Source organism: Triticum urartu, chromosome 1A (assembly GCF_056163025.1).
Source record: "Triticum urartu cultivar PI428250 chromosome 1A, HENAU_Tu73, whole genome shotgun sequence".
NCBI classification, from domain to species: domain Eukaryota; kingdom Viridiplantae; phylum Streptophyta; class Magnoliopsida; order Poales; family Poaceae; genus Triticum; species Triticum urartu.
In genome coordinates, this window is record NC_141873.1 from 288,308,829 (window position 1) to 288,316,351 (window position 7,523).

Genomic DNA, 7,523 nt, shown 5'->3' on the forward strand with positions numbered 1-7,523 from the left:
TCAAACGAATACCAAATTCACATGACTACTCATAGCAAGACTTCTCCCTTGTCCTCAGGAACGAACGTAATTACTCACAAAGCATATTCATGTTCATAATCAGAGGGGTAATAATATGCATATAGGATCTGAACATATGATCTTCCACCAATTAAACCAACTAGCATCAACTACAAGGAGTAATCAACACTACTAGCAACCTACTAGCACCAATCCCAGACTTTGAGACAAGAATTGGATACAAGAGATGAACTAGGGTTTGGAGATGAGATGGTGCTGGTGAAGATGTTGATGGAGATTGCCCTCTACCGATGAGAGGAGCATTGGTGATGACGATGGTGATGATTTCCCCCTCCGAGAGGGAAGTTTCCCCGGCAGAACAGCTCTGCCAGAGCTCTAGATTGGATCCGCCAAGGTCCCTCCTCGTGGCAGTGGAGTCTCGTCCCGAAAAGTTCCTTTTATTTTTTTCTCATCGAAAGACCTCATATAGGAGAAGATGGACGGCGAAGAGCCACCAGGGGGCCCACGAGTAGGGGGGCGCGCCCTAGGGGGGGCACCCCCCACCCTCGTGAGAAGGGTGTGGGCCCCCTGGCCTTCATCTTTTGCGAGGATTTTTCTTTATTTATTTTAAGATGTTCCGTGGAGTTTCAGGACATTTGGAGTTGCGCAGAATAGGTCTCCAATATTTGCTCCTTTTCCAGCCCAGAATTCTAGCTGCCGGCATTCTCCCTCTTTATGTAAACCTTGTAAAATAAGAGAGAATAGCCATAAGTATTGTGACATAAAGTGAAATAACAGTCCATAATGCAACAAATATCGATATAAAAGCATGATGCAAAATGGACGTATCAACTCCCCCAAGCTTAGACCTCGCTTGTCCTCAAGCGAAAAGCCGATAACAATAAATATGTCCTCATGTTTAGAGGTAGAGGCGTCGATAAAAATAAAATACGGACATGAAGGCATCATGATTATTCTCTTAACAGCAACTTATATAGGTTTTGTCATAGGATTAATTATGTTCAAGTGATGATCTATTCACAATGCAAAAGTATAAATCATAAACCTTATTGGGCTCCGACAAACTATAATATCAGTCATTGAAGCAATAGCAATTTATCATAACATCAGAAAGAGTCTATGTCAGAGCTAAAAAGCAAGTCCACATACTCAACTATCATTTAGTCCCCCATAATTGCTAACACTCATGCAATACTTGTGGTTACGGAGTTTTAATCGGACACAGAGAAAGATAGGGGCTTATAGTTTTGCCCCACAACCTTTTACCTCAAGGGTAATGTCAACAATAATGGTTCATGCTCCCCTACATCCAATTAGATATATATATATATATATATATATATATATCATGTTCTTTCCAACATGCTGAGCTTGCCAAATGATAAAATGAAAAAGGAAAGGTGAAGATCACCGTGACTCTTGCATAAGGCAGAAGAGAATAATAAAAGATAGGCCCTTCGCAGAGGGAAGCAGAGGTTGCCATGCGCTTTTATGGTTGGATGCATAAAATCTCAATGCGAAAGAACGTCACTTTATATTGCCCCTTGTGATATGAACCTTTATTATGCAGTCCGTCGCTTTTATTACTTCCACATCACAAGATCGTATAAAGCTTATTTCTCCCACACCAATCAATCATACATATTTAGAGCAATTTTTATTGCTTTTCACCGATGACAACTTACTTGAAGGATCTTACTCAATCCATAGGTAGATATGGTGGACTCTCATGGCAAAACTGGTTTAGGGATTTTGGAAGCACAAGTAGTATTTCTACTTGGTGCTGAGAATTTGGCTAGCATGAGGGGGAAAGGCAAGCTCAAAAAGTTAGAGGAACCATGACAACATACTTTATCTCAAATATAAGAAAGACATAACTCATTACATTGTCTTCCTTGTCCAACATCAACTCTTTAGCATGTCATATTTTAATGAGTGCTCCCAATCATAAAAGATGTCAATGATAATATATCTATATGTGAAACCTCTCTTTCCTTATTACTTCCTATTAATTGCAACAATGACCAAACCTATGTCTGCCAACTCCCAACAACTTTTAATCATCATACTCTTTCTATGTGAAGTCATTACTCTCAATAAGATCAATATGAACTTTTTGTTTCTTTTTCTTCGTTTCTTCTTTTCTTTTATTCACCCAAGGTCATGGCAAAATAATCAAGCCCTTGACTCAACACTAATTTTTATTATATATAGCTCACGGACTCGATTACATAGAGAGATCATAAAGCAAAACTCAAAACTAGATCATGCCATAAACTTTATTCTACTAGATCAAGATACTACTAATAAGATCGAACTAAGAAAAACGGTAAAGATAGGAGTTGTGATTGTGATACGATACCGGGGCACCTCCCCCAAGCTTGGCAGTTGCCAAGGGGAGTGCCCATACCCATGTGATTATGTCTCCTTCTTTGTTGTCAGTGTAATACTCTTGGCGATGATTCCCCTCAGGATGCGGTTCTCCTCCTCGAGCTTATTGACTTGTTGTTTGAGGTCCATTATTTCCTTACGAAGCTTTCCTGTGAAAAATAAAGCTCCTTGCACCCAAGGGTGTTGCATAGCTACGGGAGAACAAGTGACACTCCTCTTCATATTTTCATCAGAAAGAAATCTAACATTAGAAGGCATAACCGAGTTTGGAATAGCTGAGCTCTGTAGTTCCCCCATCGTGAACCCAGCTCGGAGGCGAGAGGTGACTTCTTGATCCTCCATGGCATCTACTCTCATCAAGTCAGACTCCATCTCTTCCTCCGTTACTGGCCCAAAGTAGTCAGCGCCGCTGTTTTCCCTTGGTTCAGGTGCCGGATTAGATACCCGGCTCTCCCCGATTGACTCTTGAGAAGACATCTTGCCCTAATCTGCAGCAGCAGCAGCTCGAAAACAAAAACAGAGGAATTTTGCGTGATACGGGAGTCAAAACCTTCGGGAGATTATATAATGAATTTTTACCGACCAAAATACGTAACGTGCAAGAAAACGGAGTCCGGAAGGCACACGAGGTGCTCACGAGGTAGGGGGGCGCGCCGAGGGGGGTAGGGCGCGCCCACCACCCTCGTGGGGCCCTCGTGTCCTTCCCGGACTGCTACTTATTTTTCTATTTTTCTAAATATTTCAAAACGGAGAAATATTGCCTTAAAAACTGTTTTGGAGTCGGTTTACTTACCGTACCACATACCTATTCCTTTTCGGAGTCTGAAACGTTCCGTAAAGTGTCCCTTATGTATTCCTCCTGGGTTACGGTTTCAATAATATTGGTTTCAACATTTATGGGATTACCTGAGATATAATGTTTAATTCTTTGACCGTTTACCACCTTCGTATTTGTGCCTTCGAAGTTGTTGATTTTTATGGCACCGGAACGATAGACCTCCTCGATAACGTAGGGGCCTTCCCATTTAGAGAGAAGTTTTCCTGCAAAAAATCTTAAACGAGAGTTGTATAGCAATACATAATCACCTACATTAAACTCACGCTTTTGTATCCTTTTGTCATGCCATCTTTTAACTTTTTCTTTAAACAACTTGGTATTTTCATAAGCTTGGGTTCTCCATTCATCAAGTGAGCTAATATCAAATAACCTCTTCTCACCAGCAAGTTTAAAATCATAGTTGAGATCTTTAATAGCCCAATATGCCTTTTGTTCTAGTTCGAGAGGTAAGTGACATGCTTTTCCATAAACCATTTTATACGGAGACATTCCTATAGGATTTTCATATGGAGTTCTATATGCCCATAATGCATCATCAAGTTTCTTAGACCAATTATTTCTAGACCTATTAACAGTCTTTAGCAAAATTAATTTGAGCTCTCTATTGCTCAACTCTACTTGACCACTAGACTGTGGGTGATAAGGAGATGCAATTCTATGATTAACATCATATTTAGCAAGCATTTTACGGAAGGCACCATGAATAAAATGTGAACCACCATCAGTCATTAAATATCTAGGGACTCCAAACCTCGGAAAAATAACTTCCTTAAGCATTTTAATAGAAGTGTTATGATCAGCACTACTAGTTGGAATAGCTTCTACCCACTTAGTAACGTAATCAACAACAACTAAAATATGTGTGTATCCATTAGAGGCAGGAAAATGTCCCATATAATCAAAGCCCCAAACATCAAACGGTTCAATAACAACTGAATAATTCATAGGCATTTCTTGACGTCTACTAATATTACCAATTCTTTGACATTCATCACAAGACAAGACAAACTTACGGGCATCCTTGAAGAGAGTAGGCCAATAAAAACCAGATTGCAATACCTTATGTGCAGTTCTATCTCCAGCGTGGTGTCCTCCATAAGATTTGGAATGACACTTGCGTAGGATCTGTTCCTATTCATGCCCAGGCACACAACGTCTAATAACACCATCTACTCCTTCTTTATAAAGATGTGGGTCATCCCAAAAGTAATGTCTCAAGTCATAGAAGAATTTTTTCTTTTGCTAGTATGTGAAGCTAGGTGGAATAAACTTAGCAACAATATAATTAGAATAATCAGCATTCCATGGAGTACTACGAGAAGTACTTATAACATTTAATTATTCATCAGGAAAGTCATCATTAATAGGTAGCGGGTCATCAAGAATATTTTCTAACCTAGACAAGTTGTCTACAACGGGGTTCTTAGCTCCCTTTCTATCAACAATATGCAAATCAAATTCTTGTAGCAAGAGAACCCATCTAATAAGTCTAGGTTTAGCATCTTTCTTTTCCATAAGGTATTTAATAGCAACATGATCAGTGTGATTGTTACTTTAGAATCAACAATATAGGGTCTAAACTTATCACAAGAAAATACAACTGCTAAAAGCTCTTTTTCAGTACTAGCATAATTTCTTTGAGCATTGTCTAGAGTCTTACTAGCATAATGAATAACATTTAATTTCTTATCAACTCTTTGCCCTAGAACAGCACCTACAGCATAGTCACTAGCATCACACATAATTTCAAACGGTAAATTCTAATCAGGTGGCTGAACAATAGGTGCAGAGACTAATGCTTTCTTAAGTATTTCAAATGCTTCTACACAATCATCATCAAAGACAAATGGTATATCTTTTTGCAATAAATTAGTCAGAGGCCGAGAAATTTTTGAGAAGTCCTTAATGAACCTCCTGTAAAATCTGGCGTGACCAAGGAAACTTATTATACCTTTGATGTCCTTGGGACATGGCATCTTTTCAATAGCATCAACCTTGGCTTTATCAACTTCAATACCTCTTTCATAGACTTTGTGCCCCAAGAAAATACCTTCATTAACCATAAAGTGGCATTTTCCGAATTCAAGACCAGATTAGTTTCTTCACATCTCTGCAAAACTCGATCAAGATTGCTCAAGCAATCATCAAAAGAGGAACCATAGACGGAAAAGTCGTCCATGAAAACCTCACAAATCTTTTCACAAAAGTCAGAGAATATAGACATCATGCATCTTTGAAAGGTAGCAGGTGCATTACATAAACCAAAAGGCATACGTCCATAAGAAAAAGTACCAAAAGGGCATGTAAAAGTAGTCTTTGATTGATCTCTAGATGACACAGGTATTTGAGAGAAACCAGAATAACCATCTAGACAGCAATAGTGTGTGTGTTTGCATAATCTTTCTAGCATTTGATCAATAAAAGGTAAGGGATAATGATCTTTCTTAGTATCTTTGTTTAATTTGCGGAAATCAATTACCATCCTATAAGCTGTGATAATTCTTTGTGGAATCAATTCATCTTTATCATTAGGAACAATAGTAATACCTCCCTTCTTAGGGACACAATGGACAGGACTTACCCACTCACTATCAGCAACGGGATAGATTATACCTGCCTCTAGAAGCTTTAGTATTTCTTTTCTTACCACTTCTTTCATTTTAGGATTCAGACGTCGTTGAGGATCACGAACTGGTTTGGCATTTGCTTCCAAATTTATTTTATGTTCACATAGAGTGGGACTAATGCCCTTAAGATCATCAAGAGTATATCCAATAGCAGCACGATGCTTCTTCAGAGTTTTCAATAATCTTTCTTCTTCATGCTCTGAAAGGTTAGCACTAATAATAACAGGATATATCTTCTTTTCATCAAGATAAGCATATTTAAGATTATCAGGCAGAGGTTTAAGTTCAAACATGGGATGACCCTTGGGTGGAGGAGGATCCCCTAAAATTTCAGCAGGCAAATTGTGTTGCAGAATAGGTTCCTATTTAAAGAATACTTCATCTATTTCCCTTCTTTCATTCATGAACATATTATTTTCGTGGTCTAGTAAATAGTGTTCTAAAGGATCACTAGGAGGTACGGCAATAGAAGCAAGACCAATAATTTCATCCTTACTAGGCAATTCTTCCTCACAATGTTGTTTACTGAATTTAGAGAAATTAAACTCATGAACCATATCATCCAAGCCAATAGTAACAACATTCTTTTCGCAGTCTATCTTAGCATTAACAGTGTTCAAGAAGGGTCTACCAAATATAATGGGACAAAATCTATCTTGCGGAGAAGTAAGAACAAGAAAATCACCAGGATATTTAGTTTTCCCACACAAGACTTCAACATCTCTAACAATTCCAATTGGTGAAATAGTATCTCTATTAGCAAGTTTAATTGTGACATCAATATCTTCTAACTCAACAGGTGCAATATCATGCAAAATTTCTTTGTATAAGTCATGAGGTATAACACTAGCACTAGCACCCATATCACAAGCCATGATAACAATGATCTCCTATTTTAACGGAAATAACAGGCATGCCTACCACAGGTCTATGTTTATCTTTAGCACAAGGTTTAGCAATTCTAGCAGTTTCACCTTCGAACTGAATAACATGCCCATCAATATTATCAGACAAGAGATCTTTAACAATAGCAATATTGGGTTCTACTTTAACTTGCTCAGGAGGTGTATATGTTCTAATTTTGCTTTTACGAACAACAGTTGAAGCTTTAGCATGATCCTTTACTCTAACAGGGAAAGGTGGTTTCTCAATATGAGAAGTAGGAACAATAGGATCATTATAAGTGACAGTCTTTTCTTCAACTTTAATAGGTGCAGCTACTTTTACTTCTATGGGAGGATGATATTTAAACCACTTCTCCTTAGGGAGATCAACATAAGTAGCAAAAGATTCACAGAAACAAGCTACTATCTCAGAGTCAAGGCCATATTTAGTGCTAAACTTACGGAAAATATCGGTATCCATAAAAGATTTAACACAATCAAACTTAGGTGTCATACCTGACTCTTTACCTTCGTCGAGGTCCCAATCTTCAGAGTTGCGTTTAATTCTATCCAATAAATTCCATCTGAATTCAATAGTCTTCATCATAAAAAAGCCAGCACAAGAAGTATCGAGCATGGTGCCATTGTTTTCAGAAAGCCAAGCATAAAAACTTTGCATAATTATTTCTCTTGAGAGCTCATGATTGGGGCATGAATATAACATTGATTTAAGCCTCCCCCAAGGTTGAGAGATGCTTTCTC